This window comes from Hylobates moloch, unplaced genomic scaffold (assembly GCF_009828535.3).
Source record: "Hylobates moloch isolate HMO894 unplaced genomic scaffold, HMol_V3 SCAFFOLD_8, whole genome shotgun sequence".
In the NCBI taxonomy this organism is placed as follows: Eukaryota; Metazoa; Chordata; class Mammalia; order Primates; family Hylobatidae; genus Hylobates; species Hylobates moloch.
The window spans coordinates 117,752,101-117,778,245 of NW_026652283.1; the positions used below are offsets into that span (position 1 = coordinate 117,752,101).

The 26,145-nt window shown below is 49.3% G+C and overlaps 1 protein-coding gene across 3 annotated transcripts in view; it reads right to left on the reverse strand.

The window, feature by feature from the left end:
• GATA4 (GATA binding protein 4) overlaps positions 1-25,434 on the reverse strand; it is an 84,364-nt gene extending 58,930 nt beyond the window's left edge. For 2 of the 3 annotated variants that reach the window (XM_058442868.1, XM_058442865.1), the window contains exon 1: positions 25,307-25,434. The gene's annotated coding sequence lies outside the window, so the exon portion shown is untranslated. Of the gene's footprint in view, positions 1-1,592; positions 1,635-25,306 lie in introns of those variants that run through there. The other variant, XM_058442867.1, reaches the window with a different exon arrangement.
• Between the last annotated feature and the right edge of the window lie 711 nt (positions 25,435-26,145).

Here is a 26,145-nt window from a genome sequence, read left to right on the forward strand (position 1 = left end):
ACTTCAATCCCCTTCTCTGTACGCTGGTGGGGCTCTAACAGGCTGTGCTGTGGATGGTGGGACTATAACAGGCTGTGCTGTGGATGGCTGCTGCCACACTGCTGGGTGGGATCGCCTGCTTTTGCTGGGTGCTTGCTTGCGAGGAACCCCAGATTCCCTGAGCCGCCGCTTTCTGCCAGCCCTGGGCCACCCCTGCCACCTCCCCCCCTCCACCACCCCGGTCCTTTACCCGCACCTTCCGGTGGCACTCCTAGTGGACTGAAACCTGGGATCCCCTGACCCAGGAATATTCGCTGTCTCTGGAAGGCGCCTGAGACAGAGACAATTATGTTTCTTGTGGCTTTTTCCTCTAGGTCCAGGGCCCCAACTTTCTCCCCAAGGCCTCAGCTCAAGCACAAACCAGGGGTGGTTGGCAAACGGCCTTTTTTGGGGGTGTTTCCTTTTCCCTCCTTTCCTCCTTCGCTCGCCGCTCGCCCCCTCCCTCCCTTGGGCCAAGCGGGAGCCTGCAGGTTGGCTGCGCGTTGCCAGGAGCGGGGAGCATTTCAAGGCCTCGCTGGGCCGCCGGCTGGAGGAGGTTTATCGGCGCCTCTCTAGGTTCCCAGGCTTGTCTCTCGCTCCAGAGGCCGCTGGGAAGGGGGGCAGAGGGTGGGTGCTCTGAGGTCCGGCCTCTTGGCTATTTTTAAGGAAGATATGCCTGGGCTGGCCTGGGTAGAGCGGCCCAATCCCCATTCAAGTCCTCTCTCGGGTTTCCTTTCCCATAGTCTAGGAGGAGAATTTAACACTGTGAACGTCTTTGACTTTTTTTTTTCTAAGTGCCTGGGTCTAATGACCCAGCGTCAGGTCGTCAGATTTTAGACAAATAAGAATTACTTAGGTGTACTGTACTCTTTTAAAAAAGATCTCCAAGGCAAGAATAAATTGCTTTACCCTGTGCCATTAAGGCTCTTGGGACTTGAGCTGGTTCATCCCTTAGAAGAGGCAAATTGTAGGCTGCGTATTGTGTACAGAGGAATCTAAACACTGGTTCCCCCCAGAATAAAAATAAACGGTGGATGCTGGAATTCACAGTGAAACCACTGATAGTTTCCCAGCGCCGAGTTTCTGAGAGTTTTTGGTGGGACGTGTCAGAGTTTGCTTTAAACCAAGTGCAACGCCTGGGACCATGATCTTGGCAGCTACACCAGGAACAAAAGCAACGTCTGAAAAAATTTGGCGCCACCAAGGTCGCCAGAGTGTTATAATGGAAAACAAGAAACCCCAGAGAAAATCAACCCTCATTCTATGGAACGAATTCCTCCAAGATATGAACCCTCTGCGGACCTGCCGCGAGGGTTCCGGACAGACATTCAAGGTGACCCGCGCAGAACGAATGCCGAGTCCTCCAACACGGCCCTCGGATTCCCCCGCTGGGCCTGGGCGCCGGTCTGCGATACTCCTTCCCTGCGCGGCACTCGGTCCTCACCCGCGCGGCCCGCAGTGCCCTGCACAAGCCTCCGCGGGCGCAGCGCCGAGAACCAGGGTGCGGAGCAGGATGCGTCCCTGCTGAAGGAAAAATGGGGAACGAATTCAGCTGCAAGGCTACGTCGACCTACCTTCCTTCACTTCCTATGGTCGGTGCCTCGGACACTCTTTCTTGGGGATACAGAGTGGACGTAGAGCCCCCGCCCTGTTCCCCCGGAACCGTGCTCTGCAGCCAGTTACAGACGAGAGGAGAGGAAGGAGCAACTCTTGTTAATGGTCTTGCTTTCGAAATTACTACTCTGGGTTGCAAAGCGAATACATGTTCTCCCTCGTAGACCTCCGCAAATGCTTCCTGGTGCTTCCAGCCCTGAGGACCAGAGTTTCTGGCACACCCCCTCATATTTTATAGTCACTTGCAGATTACAGAACACTTTCAAATCTCATTTTTCTCTAGGGAACAACATTATCATTAGCAAGAGGAAGGGAGAGACGGTGTTATCGCCCTCACCTTAGAAACCAGCACATGGAGGCTCAGAGAGGTTAAGGTACTTGTCTGAGGTGGCAAAGCAAGGGTGAAACTGCAGGTCTAGAACCTGGATTCCTGAGTCTTAGTTCTTTTTTTTCCATTCTGTTTAATATCGACTTTCTACCATGAAAACGTATTTTTAAAAACTGTCTTTTAAAATTTTTTCTGAGTTTCCTTTAATGAGCATATTTAACATTTAAAAAATAAAATCAATGTTTAAAAAGGTTTATATCTCATAATCTAAGAGCCCACAGGAAGAGGAAAAAAAGTGAAAAGGAATCTGTGAACATTTTTGCTGAGTTCAGGACGGACACCATAGCCTTTTTGAACAGGGAGGGTCTCTTCAGGTCCAGCGTAGCCGAGGCTAGGACTGAAGCCGGGTCCAGTGCCTGCAAGTCCAGGCAGGTGCCCCAGCAGGTTGAGGAGCATCAGAGCTGGAGGGGCAGTGGCCACACGGGCGCCGCCATGTATGCTGCTTTTCCTGCTGCCAATCTGGCTCCCTCTCTCCCTCTCCATCCAAAGACCTGGAGACAACAGCAGCCTGAAAGAGCTGCTAACACCTACTGCCCAGGCCACCCACCACCCAGATCACAGGGGGTCTTGTTCCCAGACTGCAGGTTCTTTGAGTCTGTAAGGGGCCCTTTCCTTCCAGGATTGCCTCCTCTGAGATCTCTCTTGGTGACACAGGCCCCAATTGTTTCACATGTGGGGCCTCGCTACTCCCCAATTAGAGACTTTTGAAGTCACAGTGCTGTTTGTGCTGAGCCCAGAGCAAGACCATGGTTAACATCCTTGGACTAGTAAAATGATCTTGCGCTTTATTCACTTGTCCATGCCCGCTGAAGTTATAAAGTAATTTATATGGGGTTGGCTGTCAACACACATGCACCACTCACCTCCCCTCTACACCCGCAAAAGGTATGCTCTGTGAAGGCAGTGACCAAAATCCTGGTCTGCCCAAAGCAAGGATTATAGTAGGTGCTCAACAGGTGTTGGGTGAATGATTAAAATTTTAAAAAGGGCTGCTAATAGCATCCATGAAAGTTGCTGGGAGATGGAGAATGAAACATTCCCCTCAAGGGACCTGGTGCACTGGTGGGCAGGACTGCCATTTCTGATTAGAACACTGGCCGGAAGTGGAGGGAGTGGCCCACCCTGGGTGGCACAAATCTCCCTGGTGGTTTCATCTGCCTGTGGAGCTGCTACCGCCTACAAACCACCGGCTCAAATCTAGGCTGCTCCTAAGGACACCCCGGGGTCCCCAGATCCTGGGGACTGCAGGAAGACGGGACTTCCCTGTGCACAGCCAGGATTTGGGAAGTTGAGCTGGGAACCTGGCTAGATGCTTAGGCTGTTAGACTGGCGAAGGAGTCCCTGGGCCTCCGGGGATGAAGGCTGACCAGGAGCCAGGTGCACCCTTTCTGAGGCATAGGGAGCCCAATCCATAAATCCTGGAAGGATGGAGGGACCAAGTCAGCAGGATAGAGGAAAAAATGCAGGGTGAGGAGTGGAGAAGGAGAAACAAGAGGAGGGAGAGAAAAGCGGGAGAGACAGAGGAGGACAGGCAGGGACCAGGGCAGAGAGAAATGACTGGCCAGCAGCGGAGAGGGAGAGATGGGGATCATTCACTCACGCATTCACTCACTCACCCATTCACTCACTCACCCACTCGTTCATTTCACATTGACTGAGCACCTACTCTGTGCCAGGAACACTACAGGCATGAGTACTCAGCATGGAACAAAGTAGAGAAGAATTCTATCCTAAGCAGCTTACATGCTGTAAGAGAAAAACGGACAATAAGTAAGTCAAATACAGTGTTGAATGATGAAATATTATGGAAAAACCAAAGCAGGCAATGGATGGGCAGAGAGAGCAGAGACAGAGAAAGGAGAGAGACCACAGACCCTGGGAAGTAAGGCGAGCTGGGAGTCAAGAGACTTGGTGACCGAGAGAGAGGCCAGGACCTCCTGGGAAAGGAAGGAGGCCAGAAAGCGGCCGGGCCTGGGTGGGAGGAAAGAGACCCCGAAAGGGACGAGGTCAACCCAGCGTCCAGGGCTCCCCTTGCCCAGCTCACAGGGAGGACAGTGGTGACGGTAGGGACACCCGCGGCTGGAGGGCCGCCAGGCCCAAGACCTCAACGCGCACATCAGGGGACTGGTGGGTCCCCCAGAGATCTGGCGTTCCCTGAGCCAGCTCGGCCCGTTTCCGCAAAGGCCGCTCCCTCCTCCGCCCCGTGGTGGCCGGAACGCCCCACCGGCCCGGCACCCTTGCCCTCGCCCCGAGGTGACCCGGAGTTGGGGAAGACGCCCAGGCAGGCGCCGCGACCTGGCGCGGCGAGCAGAGACAGGAAAGTGTCAAGGAAGCGCGAAGCCCAAGTGCGAAAACAGCCCCTGGTCCGTAGGCGCGGAGACCCGGGGTCCTCTGAAAGAGGGGCTGTGCTGGGGCCGGAGGCCCGGCCGTCCTCGGCGCAAGCGACGACCCCTTCAGACAGTCCAGGCTTCCCTGGCGGTGGATGGGAAAGTGGCCTCCACAACTACCGCTCCCACCCCAACTGCAGCAGGTGCCCACCGAGAGCGCTGCTCCCCTCCAAACACCGCTTCCCGAGCTGGGAGGTTCTCATTGTTAGAAATCATTGGTTTCTTGTAACAACAGTCTCAAGAAAGGGGAGACACGGAGCTTGGAATAGCTAGATAGTCCTTCTTCTGTCAAAGGGTGTTCACTGTGTTCTGAACGGAATGGATTTTGCGGCTGGTTTCCACTGATCCCCCTCGTTAGTCCTGTGCGTGTGTTTGTCAGAAGGACGGGGCTCTCCGGTTAAAGTGGGACTTCTGGTGCTGCCCCCTGGTCTGCAGCAGAGGTGCTAATGAACAGCAAATTGCCAAAGGGCAAGGAAGTGAAGAGAGAAAATCTAAGGTGCAAAGGGGTGCAGTGAAATGGAGCCCTCCGCACCTAGGTGGAGGACACTGGCAGGATGTCACTCAGGAAGGTACAGAGCTATCCTGACCTCATCGCCTCCTCCCTCCCCTATTTCACACCATCTCCCCGGGGGACCTCCCCCAGTGAGGGACAAAGTCCACCCCTCCCCAAGGAAGTCTCTGCAGATGCCCAGTTCCAGGGGCCCGCACTCTCCCTGAGCAGGTGGGTGGGCTCACGGGCTGGTGGGCTCAGAACAGGTAGAGTAAATAAAAGACTTATTTGCCACCTCAGTTTCTCAATCACCCTGTAAGCACTTTGTCTTTACTGCACTTCCGAAGCTCTGAATTCATATCTTTCATTCCGCAAGTAGAATACACATGCACACACCCCCTCCACACACCACTTTTTGTCAGGGATTGTGACGTCCTCACCCCAGTCTTTGAACATGTCCCAGCAGATACACTATGTGTAATGAGCCTCAGGACAAGAAGAGCTAAACATAAGTTGTGTTTTAAACTTTAAACTCTAAAATAGTATTGTCGTTATCTGCAAAACCTACAGCTGTATTCATAATTGCCCCAAACGGGAAACCACTCAAATGATCCTTAAGCGGGGTAATAGGTAAACCGAGGTACATCCATACAATGGAATACTACTCAGTAACAAAAAGGAATGAACAACAAACACCCAGCAACACTAATGAATCTCGAATGCATTCAGCTAAGTGAAAGAATATTCAAAAGATTATAGACAATATCCATTTTCATGATATTCTGAAGAAGACAGAAAAACAGGGGCCGAAAACAGATCAGAGGTTGCCAGGGGCTGAGGAGGGGGAAGAGTTGACTATAGAGGGGAGGAAGAAATTTGGAGGGGCGCTGGGACTATTCTCATATCTTGTGATGGTGGTCACACAATTTGTGTGTTTGTCGAGACTCAGAAAACTGTACACTAAAAGGAGAATTTACTGTATAGAAGTTGCACTTCAATAAATCTGGCTTTGAAGAGAGCAGAAGGAAAAAGAGCACAGGTGGGGCAGGATAAGACTCTTCGGCTCCCATTCTCTCCAGCCCCATCCTGCCTTTAGTGCGAGTCCACATCCCTGGTACACGTTTAACTCCCACCTAAAATACGTTAGAAGAGTGATTTATATACAAAAGAAAGCCTTGCATTTCATTTTAAAGGATCATTTTTCGAGGTTGGTCCCCCCTATTGTTCATCCTCTTTCCATAGGAATGGCCACAGTGGTCCATCCTGGGTACAGCTCCAGTGCCTATCTTGAGCATGTATGGCACAAACACACGAGCACCGGTGCACTCATGTTTTTGGGCAGGCTGCAGGAAGGGTGATGTCAGAGTGAGGGTTATCCTCCTCTTACATCCTGAAGGTCTTGAAGCCAAACAGCACAAGCTCAGGGATTGCTAAGCCCCTTTCAACAACCTGATGGCTGCCTGGGAGAGGGTGATGGGAAGCAGAGAGAACCAGTCAGTCCTTGGAAACTGAGCTTGGTCCAGGTAGTCCCCTGAGGCAAGGGTAAGCCAAGGACTGGCCTTGAAGGAGAAACGCTTTGGCCTCTTGAGAGTAGGACTGTATTTCTGAATAGAATAAGGGAAAAGCACTCAGTGAAACATGGCCTTTTCTGTACAAGAGGATATCGTTCTGCAGAACCCATTACTCTGGCTCTTATTTATTTATTTTTATTTTTTGAGACAGAGTTTCACTCTTGGTGCCCAGGCTGGAGTGCAATGGTGCGATCTTGGCTTATCACAACCTCTGCCTCCCGGGTTCAAGTGATTCTCCTGCCTCAGCCTCCCAAGTTGCTGGGATTACAGGCATGTGCCACTATGCCCAGCTAATTTTTGTAATTTTAGTAGAGACGGGGTTTCTCCATGTTGGTCAGGCTGGTCTCCAACTCCCAGCCTCAGGTGATCCACCCGTCTCCGCCTCCCAAAGTGCTGGGATTACAGGGGTGAGCCACCTCTGATTCTCAAGTCAATTTCCATTATGCTCAGTTGCAGGTCACGATGTTCACAGGGATGGGCTACCATCAGGGCACAAGGTAATAGGATGAAAGTGCTCTGTGCCAGATAAAACCACACTCCGGGCTTGTACACAGAGCAATTACAGTCTATATATAGTCTATATATAGCAACTATAGTCTATATATAGCAATTATAGTGGACATCACACAAGAGCCCAAAGCCACTGACTGTCTGGGCCACAAGATGTCTTTGCTACCTTTGCTCTTCAATAAAAGTGAGGTGTGTGTGTGTGTGTCTGTGTGTGAGAAAGAGAGAGAGAGAGATTGTTTCTACCTCCTCCCAGAGTTCTTGATAATATGATTATTTCTAACTCCAGTTATACCTCTGTGATCATGGAAGAAAAATAGATGTTAAGATTAGCAGACACCCACTGGTCACTGATTTTAATTTTGTCATTTGAATTTGAATTTAAAATCCAACACCATCAACACTAAGAAAACAACACCATGAACAAAAACAAAACAATCCCCCACAAAATATTGTGTTTCCTCTTAGGAACAAAGCAGACAGTTTGGCTTCATGATCTTCTCTGTCCCTCATCCTGGGAGAGCTTGTTAATTAAGCAGCAGAGGAACCAAAAGGTGGCAAGGGAAAGAAGTGATGAGGATGCAATCCACAGCTGGGAGAGCTGGTGGCAGGGCAATGTTCTGGGGGGAGAAAAGAAAGCGATCCCTGAGGGCCATGCCAGCTCTGACCTTACAGAGGAAGGCCTTGAGTGAACCAGGCAATGGTTCAATGGGGCAATGCTGGGATCCTCAGTCTCCCTCATATGAAATGAGACTGGACACCTGATCTGTGAGTTCTTTCAGCCTACATGCCCTCTGATCCAGAATTATTTGAATTCCCTCACAAGAGCTACAATTCACAAAGCAAACATTTATTGAATTTATTATGTGCCAGGCACCATGCAAACTTGTAGATACAAGGATGAACACAAGTTTCTTTCTTTCTTTTTTTTTTTTTTTTTTTTTTTTTTCTGTCGCCCAGGCTGGAGTGCAGTGGCGCAATCTCGGCTCATTGCAAGCTCCGCCTCCCGGGTTCACGCCATTCTCCTGCCTCAGCCTCTCCAAGTAGCTGGGACTACAGGCGCCCGCCACCACGCCCGGCTAATTTTTTTGTATTTTTAGTAGAGACGGGGTTTCACCGTGGTCTCGATCTCCTGACCTCGTGATCTGCCCGCCTCGGCCTCCCAAAGTGCTGGGATTACAAGCGTGAGCCACCGCGCCCGGCCCAGAACACAAGTTTCTACCCGCAAACCAGAGAGGAAAAGCATCCTGCAGACAAGAGCAGGAGTGAGCGCTGGCGGACACGAGCAGGAAGGGGGACCCACCGCACCTCCTTGGGGAAAAGGGCAGGTGGGAGACGACCTAAATTAATTCAAGGAACGCATTGCTTTTAACGTAGAGGTGTTTCTCCCTCTTTTACCTAGTACTCTTTCTAGACCTCAACACACACACACATGCACACACACACACACACAGAGGCTGTGGCCTGAGTTGGGGGATAGAATGCCTGCGGACTCTGTGCTGTTCATGCACTGACACCCACACCCATAACCTATGACTTCGCCCTTTTCACACATTCGATGCCAAACACTCATATCAATCCTGGACCTGCGGAGTGCCCATTTGGAGGGCACAAGGGCCGGGAGTGGGGGTAGGGCAAGAGATGCAGGCCCCAGTATAGTTTCCATCAGCACCTCCTGGTGTGGCCTCAGGCACGCCAGCCGCCCACTCTGGCCCTTGGTCTCCTCATCTGTGAAATGCACCGGTTGTGCTGAATCAATCCTCTCTCTCTGTGTGTGTGTGTGTGTGTATGTGTCTGTCGAATCAATCCTCTTTCTCTTTCTCTCTCTCTCTCTCTCTCTCTGTGTGTGTGTGTGTCTGTCGAATCAATCCTCTTTCTCTCTCTCTCTCTCTTCTTTCTCCCTTTCTCTCTTTCTCGACAGGGTCTCACTCTGTCACCAGGCTGGAGTGCAGTGATGTGATCTCAGCTCACTGCAGCCTCTACGTCCCCAGGCTCAGGAGATCTTCCCACCTTAGCCTCCCCAGCAGGACCACAGGCACGCGCCACCACGCCCGGCTAATTTTATTTTTTTGTGGAGATGGGGTTTCGCCATGCTGCCCAGGCTGGTCTCGAACTGCTGGGCTTAAGCGATCCTGCCGCCTCTGCCTCAGTAAGTGCTAGGATTACAAACATGCGCCACCGCGCCCAAGCTTGCCGAATCATTTCTAAGCTTCCTTACAGCTCTTTAGGAACAAATGAACACCAACCACATCGTTAACAGACACTGGCACTAAGAAGCGGAATAAAGCCATATATTTGTTGTCGGGTAGAACAACGCTGCCGGCGATCCACGCGAGCGTGTTAGGCCTCACTCCCGGGTGAACGCGGGCCCTGCCCACTCCACGCAGAGGCCCCGCAGGCGCTCGCAGAAGCCTCGCTGCGCGGCCGGGGGTGCAGCCCGGGTGATGGATGGTCTCGGGGCCGGCGCCTGGCAGGCCTTATTGATGAGGTGCGCGCTGACGGCCGCCGCGGAACCCCAGGCGGCGGGAGGCGAGCGCGGGGCGGCGGGCGGCGCAGACTCGGCGGCGCTTGGGGTCAGCCCCGGGCCGGCCGCCCCCGCCTCTGCCCGGCCTGGCGCCCGCTGTGCCGGCCCCGCTTCCTCCCCTCGGCAGCCTCGCTTCCCGTCCCCCGTCCGCCCGCGCCCTCGCGTGGGTCCCAGCGCCTGGTATCCCTCCCAGCCTCCCGGCGGGGCAGCCCCGCGCCCCGCACCCCCGCACCCCCGCACCCACCCGCAGTGGAAGTCGGCTGAGGCGCAGAGGCCGCGCGTCCCCAGAAGCCGGTTCCCGCCCCAGCGCGGGGGCCACGCCCTCCCAGGCGGGGCAGCCGCGGCCCGAAGGATCGGATTCAATCTAGATCCGCATGAGCGTAGTTTCACGGGAATTACTCACGCCGTGCACGGGCGGAGAAAATTCAGGACACCGGTCAATACCCTATTAGGGCTCATTCGAATTATATAGTGATAGATAAGATAGGTAGAGAAATCAACGTAAATACACCTGCGTATAAAGACGGCGAGGTCTTGCGTGAAATTTTTTTGTACGTTTCTAATGTTCTCATGGAGCAAGTGTTCTTTTATAACAGCACACACTGTCACTGCTGTGCTTGAAAAGGTGTGATGGAGCTTAGTTCATTCTCCACCCCTGCGCTCACTTTCCCCCAGTTCCACCTTCCTCCCTCTGGTGGTTGCCTCGTTGTTCTTCCCTTGCATTTGGGGAAGGAGGAGCGAGGCCGCAGGGCTGCTACCTGAGGCCATTAGGTTGGAGAACAGGTGGCCCGAGCTCCTGCCTGCCTCACCTGTCACCTGCCCTTTCTACGGAAAGCCCCCACGGCCACCTCTGTTGGTGACACTAGGGTGAGGATCATGAACAGATCCCCTGCGAAGTGGTCTCCTTGAATGAGAATTTAAAGGAGAAAGTCAACACTGTAAGCAACATGGAGCATTTATGGTCTGAAGTGGTTTTTTTCATTCTTGTTTTCTTCCCTCTTTGAGTTGAGAGCTAGCCCTGGACTGGGAAAGGTCCTAAATTCTTCCTTAGATGTGCCCTAAGAACTGGGAAACAGGTAGTCTCTTGTTTGGGATGCCATAGAAAGAGGAGGGAGGGACCCCAGGTTGCTGTGGCCTCAGTGTCAGTGTAGAGCGAAGCTTAGGCCTCGAGGATCTGGGTCTAGTTGAGGCTGGAGGGAGCTCCTTGGTCTGCGAGTCAGGATTCCTGGATTCTAATCCCACTACTACCACCAGAGGAGTGCCATGCCCACAGGCAAGTCACTTAACTTTCTAAGGCTTAGTTTTCCGTCCGTAAAATGAAGAGACTACTAAATTGTCTGAAGTTCCTTCCTATCCCAACATTTTGTGACTTTAAGCTCCCGAAATCCAGCCTGGACAACATGGAGAAACCTCACCTCTAATAAAAATACAAAAACATAGCAGGGTGTTGTGGCACGTGCCTGTAGTCCCAGCTCCCAGGGGGACTGAGGTGGGAAGATCACTTGAGCCTAGGAGGTTGAGGCTGAAGTGAGCAGTGACGGCACCACTGCACTCCAGCCTGGGCAACAGAGTGAGGCCTTATCTCTTAGGGTGAGAACACCAAGACCCTAACTCTGAACTCAATCTTAGCCATTCATAATGAATATGTTCAGTGAGGAACTAAAAATGGGAGGCCCATTTGAATATGCAAAATAAAAGGCTTGGATTGCAGATGAAAACTGGGATCCATTTACTAGGCAAACATTTATTGAGTGACACTGGACAATGCCATATGCCAGGCACAGTGCCAAGTGTGCTGCACCGATTGATTATCCACACAATCGTTTATCCACACAGTCACTCTATTTCCTCCATTTTACAGATGAAGAAACCAAGGCACAAACTATTAAGTAACTTGCCCCGCTTATAAGGTGGTGGAGTCAAGATTTAAATTCAAGCAGGTTGACTGCAGAACTCAAAAACTGCTCCTCTGGGCAAGGCTTTGGTATCGTGCAGGGTATCTTCTTACGTAACCTTTTTTTTTTTTTTTGAGAGAAAGAGAGAGAGACAAGGTGTTTCTCTTTCACCCAGGTTGGACTGCAATAGTGCGATCATAGTTCACTGGAGCCTCAAATTCCTGTGCTCAAGCAATCCTCCCACCTCAGCCTCCAGAGTAGTGAGGAGTACAGGTGCGCACCACCAGACCTGGCTATTTTGTTTGTTTGTTTGTAAAGACGGGGTCTCGCTATGTTGACCAGCCTGGTCTGGAATTCCTGGCTGGAGTGACCCTCCCACTGCCCTCTTGCTTAGCATCCCGAAGTGCTGGGATTACAGCCCTGAGCCAGAGCCACCACACCAGGCCAGCCTTTTTTTTTTTTTTTTTTTTAATTTCCATTCTTATTCCAGAATCAGTCTCTTTCCCCTTCTGTTTCTACAGCCTTTATCATATTGTATTTTAGTTTAATCTCTCTACACTTCTGCCTCTCTATATACCTCTCTCCCCAAAATTTTAGTCTCCTTGAAGGCAGAAATCTTATATTTGACATCTTTGTATTTTCCAGTTTCTAACATATAGTAGACATTTTTTTTTAAAGTTTGCTGAATTGAATTTTAAAAAGTGGAGTTTCCACTTTTTCCTAATACAGTGTAAATCCTCATCCTTGATGACTGAAGATGTGGTATCAGGGCTGTGGCTGAGACACGGGCTCCATGGTCTCTTCCATTGTGTGCAAACACAGAGGCTCACGTTCGGAAGATGCCCCGTGGCGCCTCATCACACCTTCTTCCTCCAATTGTGGGTGATTATGGCACCAGGTACTTTTGGCCCATTTATGAGTCCTGAGACAGCCTCTCTCTGACGCTGATGTGGAGCCGTGGAGTTGCAAGGGACTTCAAGGATTCTGGTCCAATCCACTCATTTCGCAGAAGAGGCAATTAGTATCTAGAAAGGGCTACAGAGCCACACACCTATTTAGCAGCACAGCCAGGACAAGGTTCCCTGGCACCCTGGTCATACTCTGTTTTCCATTTCAACATGCTGCTATAGGAATTGATACCTCCCCTCTACACATCGACTCCTAAGGCCAAACTTCCCTCACCCTGATGTAATCACTAGGGTGAGAGGATCAGAGATAAGGCAGCCCTGGGCTCTCGGGCAGAGCCTAGAAGTCTGGCAGCCTGGTTAGAACTGCTGCCCATGCCCTTTGCAGGGCACTGGAAAGAGTGACCTGGCCCAGCCAAGGGTGGGGGTGAGTGAGGGCTTGAGGATGAGGTAAAGGGAGGTCATAGACATTCAAAGCCACAGTCATTCCATGCCCTACTTAGACTGGGGATAAACCAAGCCAAAATGGGCACCAGGCACATATTGCCCCTCTAGGCTGAATATCTTCCTATGGTCTGCTGGACTCAGCCTTCAAAATAAAGAAAAGAAGGTAGCCAAGTGTGTGTGGGCCGTGATGGGTGGGCCCTTGTTCTGATTCTCATTGTTTATTGGTGGTGATCCAATGTCCTGGATGCCTGAAACAGGCCCGGTGCATGCTGCTGTTCTGGGTGATCATCAGTGACATACACCTTCACCTATAATTTCACATAAATTATGTGGTCATTCTATGTATAAGTCATTTGAATTTGCTGAGCCTCAGTTTCCCAATATCCCAAGTAAAGGATTTTGAGTAAATGTCTTCCCATTTCTTTTTACCCTGAAAAATGCTTCAGTTTTATGAATTCAGGGCCCAGAAATAAGTGGTTACTGGACTGAAGAAACAGGCCCCATCCCTGGGGAGGAACAGTGAATTGACCCATGGGAGGTTCCAGAAGTTGTCTTGCAGCTTCTTGTCTGGGCAGCTAAGAGCAAAGTCACTTATTGGATTTGTCCCTGCTTTGTTATTTACATTGAACTTTGGGTCTCGGGTCCACCACTGGAAGACTGGGAGCGATAAAAATATAAGCTAAGCCAACCTTTCCAAATAACACATGAGAATTCATTAGCGCTCACCTCCCGAATAAATCATCTGTTGGTTTTATTCATTTTCTGCAGACATTACAAATATTTTAACTGCTATTGCCCCCATTGGCCCCTTACCTATCTCTCCACCAGTTTGTGCTTCAGGGGATTTGGGGATTAGGTTCTTAATTGGAGCCATCAATTCTTTGTCTTATTTTCTGCCTATGAAATTTCCTAACCCTATTCTCATGATAAAGATACGTCACTGGGGAGAAGGTTGAGGCAAGGCCACCTCCTCAATGTGTTCCTAGTTGTGGCTCCCCTAGTCACACCAGACAATCTTCCCATTCCCTCCTGTCCCCATGCATACACTCCCCTGACACCCGCTGACTCTGGGCATCATATAATGTCCCCACACAAAGATTTATAGGGTTGAGATTTGTGTGTGTGTGTGTGTGTGCGCGCGTGTGCATGCGCATGCATGCATGTGTGCTTTATTTTGTCACATTAGGTTTAAAAAGCTCTTGATGGCTGGAATATCATTTAGTAATTCTATAATCCCCTACAGTGGTCTGCACAGAGTAGGCACCCAATACATACTCAAAAGAACGAATTAATGATTGAATATGTCTGAAGGTCAAATATAGAGCTCTGTATAAGAAATGTGCCTATTTCTGAAATGCAGAAAATTTTCCCAAATGTTATTCTTTTTCATATTTCAGGAGACCTCAGGCATAGATGCATTATAAATGTATAGCTTGAAATTCAATTTGTTTTTCACTGTTTTGATCTCACGTGTGTGGGGGGCTCTTGAACTGCTATTTGCTTCACTTTATAACTTGCACCTTGGAAAGGCTGGATGATAAATGAGAGAGGAATAATTCCTTATTGCTACTTATCTGCCAAATCTATAAACTGGTGTCAGCATTTACTCAGTTGGGTTTAAGCTGTGCCTGGTATACTTATTAACCCGCTTAAAATAAGCCATAAAAATGGGCTTGGTAGAAGGTACTTTTAACTAATTTTTTAAAATGACATTGGTCATTTTCCACGAACTCATGGAGTGACTGGCAAATCACTTAACCTCGTTGGGCCACACCTACAAAATGAAACAGTGGCAGGGTTTGATCAGCTCTAGGAGCCTTGTAGCTGTGTCATTTTTTGATTTTTGGATGAGTAAGGGATCCCAATAAAACCTCTCAGAGCCATTACATATCAGCTCATGCAGACAATCTCCTGTATCCTTGGCTTTTCTCTGGAGGGTGAGGGAGGCAGCACTTGGTAGTTAGAGCAAGGCATTTTGAGTTCAATTCTGTTACTTATTAGTACTGTGACCTTTGGCTTTACGACATCTCGGAGTCTCAGTTTTCTCATCTTTAAAAAGGGAGAAATGCTCTAATAATACGCCAGAGAGTTGCTGTGAGGTTCAAATGTGACATATGTGATAGCACTTCGATAAAGCACACAATTAGTCATTGCCCCCAACTCACAGATGAGGGCACAGAGCACTGTTTGGTTCAGCAGTTTGTAGCAGGGCCAAGAGGATGATTGCTTGTCCTCCCGCATTCTATTTTGATCACAGGTGGAAATTATTACAAAATTGTACAAAGATGGAACACCTAGGATACTTCCCTGGATAATTCTCTTGGAGGGGGATGGTCTATGGATGCCTAAAAAAACCTGTGCCTTAGGAGCCACTTCTGGGAATGCTAAATGGTACAGCCATAAGAAAAGCAGTCAACAACACACTGACCCACCCACCCCAGAATGCCTAGCTAGTAGAGAATGAAGCATTTTTCAAAGGCAAGGGAAATCTGTTCCCTCCCAGCTGTGTCCTCCTCGCTTCTCACACCCCTTGCTTTGGGAGGCGTCCTCTCCACATCAAGAACACAGATGTCTGCTCAGGCTGTGGAGTTGATCCCCTTCCTAGAAAAGGGGCAGATAAAACAACAGTGGTTGAGGATTTTTTTTTTTTTTTTTGAGATGGATTCTCACTCTGTCACCCAGGCTGGAGTGCAATGGCACAATCTCAGCTCACTGCAACCTCCACCTCCCGGGTTCAAGTGACTTTCCTGCGTCAGCCTCCTGAGTAGCTGGGATTACAGGCGCACACCACCACGCCCAGGCAATTTTTGTATTTTTAGTAGAGACGGGGTTTCATTATTTTGGTCAGGCTGGTCTCGAACTCCTGACCTCGTGATCTGACCGCCTCGGCCTCCCAAAGTTCTGGGATTAGAGGCGTGAGCTACCGCGCCCAGCCTGAAGATTTTGTTTGTAGAGAATTAAGTCAACAAAGGTGTCTGGAACTCACCCCTGCAAGAATCATCCTTCAAGAAAGTTCCTACCACTATGCCTGTGCAGTGTAGGGGGCTGGAAAATTACATGAAGATGGCTATGGTGCCTGTCTGGGCCCTGCTTGCCTGCCTTGTAGATGAAGAAGGGGAGAGATGAGCGTAGGAGGAGCTGCCTCCAGTCTTCAGAAAATTCTGTGGTTTGCAAAAATTCTATTCATACTCCATTATCAACAACCACCCACCCACCCAACCAAAAAAGGCTAACCTCAAAATTTTTCTTTTAAATGTAGGACTTAGAGAAAGAAAATACCATTATTAAATGGTATTTTAAGTTTATATTTCATACTATATTCAGAATGCAATTTATTTGCTAAATATTTATTTGCTAATTAATAAAAGTGAAATTGGTCTTTATCTCGATGTTATTTTTATCTTCTGTTGACTGGGATGTGCTACATTAAGATTTTTTTTAAAAAAAGACTCAGTACAAATCTTTTGAAGGTCTCCTAAGTTTATGGTGGGATCTCATTTCTACTTCCTTTTGTGACCACTCTCCCCCAGCCCCATCCCACACCCTGCTTGTAAAGCGGGCGGAAGGCATCTGCTACGTGTTTCTCTACAAGCGCAAACTATTTCAGTTTCAAAATCGGCACCTGACATTTGTTAAGAGCTGTCTTGTGATTCATTCGGTCTGCAGTCCTGTCCTCCGCTTTGGCTCTCTTGCCTTCACACGGCCTTCCTTTCTGAACACCTGGCTTCTTGGCCACCACCAAAGGTCTGACTTTCCCCCCCCACCGAGTCTCCTCCTTTTCTCCCTCCCTGAGGTCTGAATAATCAGCTTCTATTTGCAGCGCCCCCCATCACTACCCCGCACCTGGCCTCACATCCCACCACATCCTCCTGCCAGAAAAGGGAGTCGTGGAAGAGGGAAAAGTTACAAGAACTTAGATGATTGTTTTCAATTTCAGAAACACTCAAGGTTGCAAGTGAAATTCTGAGACAATTTGGACCTGAAAACATTTTCGAAACGGGGAGGGGAATCTCTTCCTTGTGGAAAAATCACTCCTACCATCTGAGAACATCTCTAGCCTGGAATCAGGAGTCCAGGGCTGTTCTTGGAGTTTTGAGTCCATTGAGTTTTAGGGACCCTAAAACTGAATTCTCTGGAGCAAATGCTTTGCTATGAAAACACAACAGTCATAAACATCGTAGGAAGCCTGACGAAGGCTGACATGTCTTGGATCTGGCCAATCTTCCTCACCTCTCTCAAAATATTTGTTTATTCTACTTTCAAATAAACACAAGTTTGTCACAGTCCATTTGGAAATACAGAAAAGTATAACGAGGACAACCAAATCCATCCTTAGCCACATTAGGCAGAAAGAATTGGAAACCTTAGTCTTCTTTCTTCTCTTTCGCGATTGTGGTAGAAGTGTTTCACAATCTACTTTTTATTTCTTAAGAATCGAGACTTCCCATGTCATTGAATATCTTAAGAAAACACAATTTAATGATCATGTAATGGATTTAGTATAGTTGATGTAAGTATACTCTTATTGTTCAGAGTTTAGGTTATTTTCTGTTTTTCACCTCAATTCGTAACGTTCGGTGCATCCTTGTCAAATCATAAATTTTGCTAAGTAAAGCATCTTGTAAATCTCTGATTATTTCCTGAGGGTAAATTTCTATTACCAGAAAAAGTGGGTCAAAGAATATGACCACTTTTTGGGTTTTGAATGTCTATTGCCAAATTGCCTTTCAGAAAGGTTAACTCACACAATTTCCACAACCATCAGCAGCAGTCAATTTTGGGTAAGCTAAATAAAAAATACATTTATCAATGTGTCAGGTAAATTTCTACCTCTTATTAGATGTATTTAATTTCTGAAGAGTTTTGAAGTAATAGGTTAAGAAACAAACCACACAAAGCCAAACAAAAACAAAGAGAACATTAGCATCCAGCTGAACACATGATTATCTCAGGGATTAGGGCAGTCTTTCCGTCCTCTAAGGTTTATAAGGATTTTAAAATATAAGAAACTCAAACACAGAAGTGTTAAGTAATTTGACCAAGAAAACACAGCCAGTGAGTGGCGGAGATGGAATTCAAATCACATCATTCTAACACTGGAGTCTAAACTCTTACACTGACCTAGGGACAATGTACATTTAGGATCTCAACAAATCTAAAAAGTTTCCAGAACATTCTCTGTAATGAGTTTATGGTTCAGAAATTGCCTTTTGTGAGCACAGACTATAAGGAGAAATTTTATCTTTGAAAAAGATGTCATTTTCAACTTTTGAGAAGCACATTCCTGCACCTTATTTTTAGACTATGCTAGAAATAGAAGTGAAACAACATACTCAAGGTCACCCAGCTTGTAGGTGTTTGTGTGGGAACTAGAATCTAGAATCTAGGCTCTGGCAATTCTTTGGCTACTCCCTATAGTGTTTTCTCTCACCTGGCAGCAAATATCCACCATTGCAACAGAGGAAGGTTGGCTTGACTAAGGCCCACAGCGTCTTCAAGTTTCAGGGGCTTTAGTTTCCAGCAGCTCAGGGATCTCCAACACCAGGGCAAGGCTGAAGGGAGCCATGGCACAGCCCAGGTCCAGGCCAGCCAGTTATGGCTGAGGACATGGGTTGCCCTTGGGCAGGGGAACCCTTACTCTTGGGGCATAAACCCGGAGACTTGGGAGTCACAGTAGCATTGAGGGCTCAGCAGGCCAAGTTTAGGTGTGGGCAGGCTAAGACCGTTTTCTCCCAGGGAAATTCTTTCCCGCTCACAGGGCCACTTTCAAATGGGAAGCCCACCCGGGAGCTGTAGTTTCCTGAGCTGGCGGAGAGTTCAGGTAGGGGCCTGCCCTGGCATTGCGGGGAGGGATTCCTGCACTGAATGGAAGGCTGACTAGATAACCCCTGGGGCCCTTCCAACGCCAAATATCTCCGATTTGTGTGTCTCGGGGCAAACAAGTGAGCAGTTGCGGGACTGAAATAGTTGATTTAGGGTCCCGCCCCAGTCGCCTGCTTTAGTCCTCATCTTAGGCAAATAATTTAACCTGTCAGTACAAGGCATAATGCCTAGCGCAGAGGAAAGCTTGGTAAATGTTTGCTGAATGAATGAATCAAAGAATGGGCCTATGGATTTAGTCTCCCTAGTTTCAAGGAATACGGTGAAAGTTGGAATCGAACCGCGCCTCTTGATGGGTGAGTTTGAATGAGACAATATAAAGCACATTGAACTTCTTAAAAGAAAAAAACGATCCCTCCAACCCAAAGGGATTCTGCTACTTCCTAACAGTCACAATGGGTAGAATTACTATTTACCGGCATCAGCAAGCATAATACGCCGTGGTGAGTTTTGATTTAGCACAAAACTCTCTGATTAAGCCCCCTGCCACCTATGGGGCAGCTCTGCGCCTCCCAGGGCCGGGTGGAGCACGCCAGCCCCGTCCCTCCGTCCTCCCCCGCCCCGGATAAATGCTGAGGTTTAATGGATTGTTCCTGCTGCTGTCCAGATTAGATAGCGAGCCCCTCCATTATCTCTGCTGGAGCAAACCCCAGTGGCCACCACACCAACAGCTTTCCAAGGCAATCCGGCGGGAAGGCTGGGAAAACCTAGGGGGTAAGAGAGACCAGAGAGCTGTCGAGAAACCCCCGCGCACTGAGGCTGTTTCCACCTCAAGACTCTTCCCAGAACTTTCTCTGAACCCAAAGTCTTGTCCCCACACCCATAGCATTTGACAAAGAGGGTCCCCGGTGTGGAAACTAGCTACTACCTACTGAATTCTCGGGAGTAGTTCTAAGAGGGTAACTGTTAGATTCTGCGTCAACCTTTGAGAAGTGAGAAGGACTATTGCACCACACGCCCTCCCCACATTGCCACGACCAAGAGGTGTTTTTGCACAAACGGGGACTACTACGTCTGACCAGTAGGGTAGTAACTTTCCGAACTTTTGTTATTCTGCAATCATTGCGGAGGAGACACAGCTGACTTTCATAGCTTCCTTCTGAATTTCTCATGGTCAAGTTTTTCCCCGTTAATAATTTTGTTTCTTCAAGGAAAGTTCTGTTAGAATTTTTTTTTAAGAGTTAAAGCTTTCTTTAAGTTTCTTGAAGGGAAAAAAAACTTCTTACAAGCAAAATCTTGTCTCCGTTTTGTTGGAAATGAAAAGCATCTACTATCTATCAGCACTATTCCATTAAATAAAATTCTCATGTATGATCTAACAACAAATTCTACATAAAACAAATAATAAGCACTCGAAATCATTATCTACAAAGAAAGACTAATTGTTCTATCATTATTATGATAGAACTACTGTGATCTAACAGAAAGCAAATAAAATCTTAGCTAGTGAACAAGGAAAAGTTATCTATTTCTACCATATCAGTTTCCTGTTCAATCTTTAGAGTTAGTGGAAAGCTACACATAAACGATGTGGCAGGAGAAGCCATCTGACACCGTTTTTAAAGATTCTACATTTAAGAAATTCTGCATCGTTTTTGAGTGAATCAGTCTTGTCAGACACCACCCAGTGCTCGGAAAATTATTTATAATGTGCCATTAGAGGTAAAAACTTAAGAAATTTATTAAAGGCAAATAAAATAGCTACTGTGCAGTTTAATATCCAGAAATTAAAATAATTCACAGACAAGAAGGCTTTTGATTCACATCATACAAAACATCTTTATCGAGTAACTTCTGTACGCAAATATCAGAATGAATAAAAACGAATTTATTGTGAGGGGCAAGGACCTCAGGTTGGGGTGGGAGAAGACCCAGACAGACGCGGACCACATCTGAAAGCGCGGAGTATGCCAGGGAAAAACTGCAGTCCTTAAATCAGCCGGGTCTGCCCACGGCCAAGAACAGCAAGAAAGAAGACAGGTAGACAAGGAGAAAAGAAGAACGAATGCTGTGGGCAAACAACAAAGTAAGCGCAGAGGATTTTGATTAAGCAAGAAAAGGAAACTTTGCAACAGAATTAAGGAAAAAGAGAGAAATGAAGAGACAACGGGGATGAAAAAAGGCAAGGAGGAGACAAGAAACGTTCACAAGACAATAGTAAACCAATAAATAAAATTGTTAAGAATAGCGAGTGGGATGGATGAGAGAGAAATTATATTCAGTATCTAAAGAAACAACAGAGCCGTTCCCGAGAGGGACCGACCTCATCGTCCCCCGCGAGCGCCGCACCCCGCGCGGGGACCGAGCCCCAGATTCCGGACTCTGCGCGGGGATCGTAGCTACGGCCCCCGAGTTGAGCCACGCGTGGCCCTGGAATGGTCTGCCAGGAGTTTTTGTGAGACCTAGGGGGACGAGTGCTGGAAATTTGTTGGATTCGGGCGCAGGTCGGGAAGTGATGAAGACAGTGCTCTTCCCCGGAACCTCAGCGTGCAGAGGCCTGGGAATCCAGTTGCTCCCAGACAAGCCGTAAGTTCCCAAGCGTCGAGAAATCTCTGCCTTCAGATCCTGCGCGGGCCAGGGCCTGTGACTAACACCCGAAGGTTCTGCAAGCAGAACGGAGCTGGAGATTCCCTGGGCTCGGTTTTCGGGACCACAAACCCTGCGAGCCTGGGGTGCCACCCATGCCCCTCAATGTCCCTCCAAACCCGGCCAGATAAAGTGGGCATTGGATCTGTGCTTTGCAGGCTGGGGTATGGGATTGGGGGTGCGCGGTCTCTCTGCAGGGGGATATTGAAACACCAGCAGCCTAACCTGGGGGACACAGTGACCATTTTGATGAAACACCTACTGTGATCCTTGGCCTCTTTAGGGGTCTCACACAGCGGGTCGCAACTGAGAAGAAATGGGTCAGGGGCTTCGCTATGTGTCTCGCTGCCCAGAGCGTGGGGACAGCGGCGTCGGGGAGGAGCAGGGCGAGGGGCGGGTGAGCACCTCGCACCCGGAGAGGGGTGAGCAGAAGCCGGGCTCTCCTCGCCGCCCAGGGTATCCGTGCGCAGCGGCTAGAAGACCCCGTGCTCCCCGAGGGTGGGTCTCTGGCGCAAAGGGCGACCCGAGACACGTTCCCAGCAGCGCCAGGCCTGGCAAGAGGTCACGCCACCGACCGCGGCTCGGACCCTGCTGGGCATGGCCTGGGCTTCCTGGCCCACCAGCATGCGACACCGAAGGACGTGGGCGCGACACCCGTCCGAGGTGACCTGGCCCACGTGGCGCCAGATTGGTCGAAATGCATCCAAAGCAATCCGGCTTCGGCCTTTCCAGGAACGGAGAGGCGATGAGAGGGAGCGCCTCTGCCTCGAGGGCCGAGGGCGGGAAAGTGGCAATGCATCCGAGGGGCCTGTTTAGTTACTAGCAAAAATTCGCCGGCGCCAGGGCGCGTTGTCGCGCCTGTCCGTGGGGATCTTCCGAGCCTCGCGCTGCTGAAGTAGCCAGCTCCACCGGAACCGCCTCGTCTCCCGCCTGCCCACTCAGGCTTTGCAGCAAAGATTGAGCCGGGGGTCGGGACGTTCCGGACATTAAGCGGCCCCAGAGCGGCCTAGGTGGGAGCCGCGTCATTTACAGGCGCGCGTTATGTTTCCCCGCGGGCTGCGCGCTCTGGTTGGGAATCTCTCTTGGGAAGACCTTCTCCGGCGGGAGGTCCCTTTGCAACTGGTCCAAGCCCCCTGGCAGGAGACCCCGGCGACGTGACTTTGAGCCGATTAACTTGCCCCAATCTTTCTTTCTTCTCATCATGCGGGAGTGGGAGAAACAAAATCCCAATGCAAAAGAGTTTGTAAACCATTCGGCGACACACAACAGGGATTAAAATTCATGGCCAATTAACAACACTGTTACCCTCTTCCTCATTTTCCCCGCTTAGGGACACTTCTCTGCCTCTTGGTGGTGTCTCTGAGGCTTCTGCGTTTCCATTATTCGGGGGTCTCCATCTCCCTCCCGACCCCAACCTCGCCCCTGTAAAAATGTCACTTTCCGTTCGCTTTTCCAAACTCAGTGCAGGGCTACGACTGTTCGCCCAGGACCCGGCCCACTCAGGGCTCGCCAGGATACTTTTAAGGCCGCGGGTGCTTGGCTGCCCTCGGGTGGGGCAGGTGGGGGGCCCAGGCCGCGCGCCCAGCTCCTCTCCCCGGCTGCGCGCCCCGCATGCGGCCCAGGGCTCGGACCCCAGCAGTCCGGGTTCCTTTTCATTCCGCCGCCAGCCTGAGCGGGCTCCACTCTCCTCCCCTCCCGGCCCTCCGCCCGAGTCTGACGCCGCCTGGTTTATTGACCTTAGATCGGCTTCGGGGCTTTATCAGACCCGGCTGGGGCGTCCCGCGGCGCACGCCCTCCACCTCCAGTCGTGCGGCGCGAGCCCCCTTTAAGCTTCTTCTAGAAACCTCCCCTTCGTCCCCCATCTCCTAGTCTGAGAACCTGCAGAAACATTGCCCGAATTCGCGCGACCGTGGAGATCCGAGGCAGGGCCTTCAGGGCCACTGACATTCTCCTGTGTCGCACTTTTATCTAGATAATTCAGGCGAAAGTGCCCCCCCCAATTATTCGGATAATTGCCTCGAATCTCCACTTCGTGCAGTGTTTAGACAATTGGAGATTGATGGCTTGAATTTAACCCTAAAACCTCTCCTCTCCTCTGCTCCAAGCTCTGAAATATCTCTGAACTTTACACACGCAAACTATAATTTTCTGTCCTATAAATCACTTGGCAAATATAACAAGACATTAGAAAGCTATTTGAAATTGATATTTTTTTAGACTTAAGACTAGAACAGGAAGAAATAGTAATTTATAAACACTTCCTCAATACTAAGCACACAAAATTGTCTTTAAGGCTCCCCCCAATCGAACTTGTGAGTGCAAAATCACTTTCAGAGACAAATTCTTAGAAGAAAAAGGAAATTTGTGGCAATGATTATGTCACTAAAAATGAACTCTGTAAAAAAAAAGTTCATAAAGTGTGACTTTCAAGTATCCTTTATTCTAGACTGATTTATCAAAATGAGACCAGCAGAAACAAAACATTTGCTAGTACTACAAATACTACAACAACTACTGCTACTACTACTTAATAAGCCAATCCAATTTTGTGATGATAAATCACAGGATTCTAGCAACCTTACATAATACGGCTTTCCCTCAACTCAGATTGGCCCGTCCCTCCTTTTCCCACTAAAACGCTTTCAATTTCCCTTGTTTTTGGACAGCGTACAGAAGAGCAGGAATATCAGCCCTGGGAAAACTTTAGCAAGGGTAAGCAAGCCAGAGAGTTGGGCAGGGGAAAGATAAGCAATGCAGATGAGTGTAAGTTTTGTGACAGCTTTTCAATTCACCCCCTGGAAGCCAGTGGGGCTGCTGGAGATGGAAAGATAGTCAAACGGAACAATTTTCTGTTCTCTGCTTTGCAAAGCTAATATTTGTAATAGGTACACCAGGACTGAGAGGCTTTGCCCTCAATCCTACCCAATTCCAGAAGAGCACTTGCTGGGTCCTCCTGAGGCTACAGGGTGAACAAACGGCATTGTCGGCTTTCAACCTGCGAGCATGTGGAGGAGGCACAGGAAACTTGGTAGGTTTCAAACTCTCAGAGCCTTGGTTATGACACTGACCCGTGCCTTCTCAAAGCTGCACTCCTTCTCAAAGCTGTCACTCCTATTTATTATTATTATTATTATTATTATTATTTTGACTCAGCCCTTTTCTCAGCTACAAATCAGATTCAAGGCTCATTTGCCCAGACTTTGGCTTTATAGAAAGTAGAGGTAAGTTCGACTTGTATGCAAAAGGGTGTGCAACCAAAAGCATTAGCGACCAAGCTCTGCAAAGCACGCAATGGGCCTGGGGAAGAAAAATACGATCGCTGTGGTCCACCTGCAAGACCCACCCCCATGCCTCCTTCCCATCACAGGTCTGCCTCCAGAATAAACGAAAATTAAACCGTATACCAAGCCTGGCTGACCCTTGATCTGCGAATAGGCAAGGAAAAGTATCCAGCCCTGAGGGCTCTGAGACCTAGCTACTAACCGATAAAGCCACCCGAAGGGAAACAGCATAGACTTTCTGACCCCAGAAGCAAACTGGGCTGCGTCTGACATGGGCCAGGAAGGGTTTGCCTCAACTTTCCAAGGGCGTTCTTAATAGGACACCAACGGCTGCAGGGGACCCCAGGGGATTTGGGTGTGCTAGAGGAAGCAGAGGCCAGATGGTCCTGGGATACCTGGTCAGATGCATTTGATTTCTGGTGTGTATGTATTTATTTAGGTTTTTCCTGAGACGCCAGCCACCCCACTCCATTTCCAGTTGTCGGAGTGGGAAGCTGAATCAGGAAATAGAGAAACTAAAATGCCACCTAATTGTAAGAAGGAGAGACAGAGAAATAAAGTGGGACGGAAGCCCGGCGTCTGCGGCCTTCACAGAGCCTCAACCTTCCTTCCCGTCCGCAAAGGCCTCAAAGCCTCTCCGCAGCCTCCGCCTCGGCCCCACGCTGGGGAAGCCTTCCCCTCCCCTCCCCCACCTCCCTGTCCCCACAGCTGGAGATTGTGGTGAGCAAGGAGAGCTCCCCAAGCCTTCCATTCCCCCAGCATCCCAGCCTCCCCCGGCAGAGGGGTCACCAGGAGGGCCAGGAGGGGACTCACCCGCGGTGGGGAGCGGCGTCCCTGCGGCTGCTCAAGGCCTGGTGTGAGGCAAACTCTGCCCAGGGATTCCAGGCTGTTCTCAGCCTGGTGGGAGGGAGACGTTGTGAGCCATGTCTCCCAGCTCCCTCTGAGCTCCCAGCTTCCTTCTCAGAGTTAGATAACAGGAAAAATAGATAAGAGAAGTGGTTCATTAATTCAGCAAGCCTCTTTTTTTTTTTTTTTTTTGGTGTGTGTAAAAGTGGAAGGAAACTCTACTCGGGAATGAAGTTCTGGCTGGACGGTTTTTAAAAAGTCAGTGTTCACAAGGTTACAGAGATGCTTCTGGAAGGTCACTCAGAAGGACCTGAGGAATCGCCATTCATGGGGAGAAGTGCTCAGTTCACCGTATGTGCTTCCGGTACCCCAAGACTCCTCTCAGACTCTAGTCTTGCCTTTAGATTGAGCCAGGGAGGACTGCTTTGTGGCACTTGCTCATGTTGTCCGACTGCCCTCTGGCCATGGGAGAATAGTAACAGCAGCGCAGCTCCTCCTAGCATGCCAATTACAGATTACGATTTTTTCCAATACTGCTATAACAGCATTTCTGAGCTCCATACAATAGGGTCAAGCAGGCAGATGCTTTATTATTAACTTAGATGAGGGAACCAGCTCAGAGAGGTTAGGAATGTGCCTGTGGTCAAGTCACACAGCAAGAAAAAAATGGAGCCAGTATTGAATTTCAAATTAAAGAAATCCATGTCTTCTTAGAATAGGAAGAGACCTCAGAATTCCAAGCTCCTGCTTAAATCAGGAATCCCCTCCAAGGCGATTATCCATACTCTACTTGAATAATCTTGGTG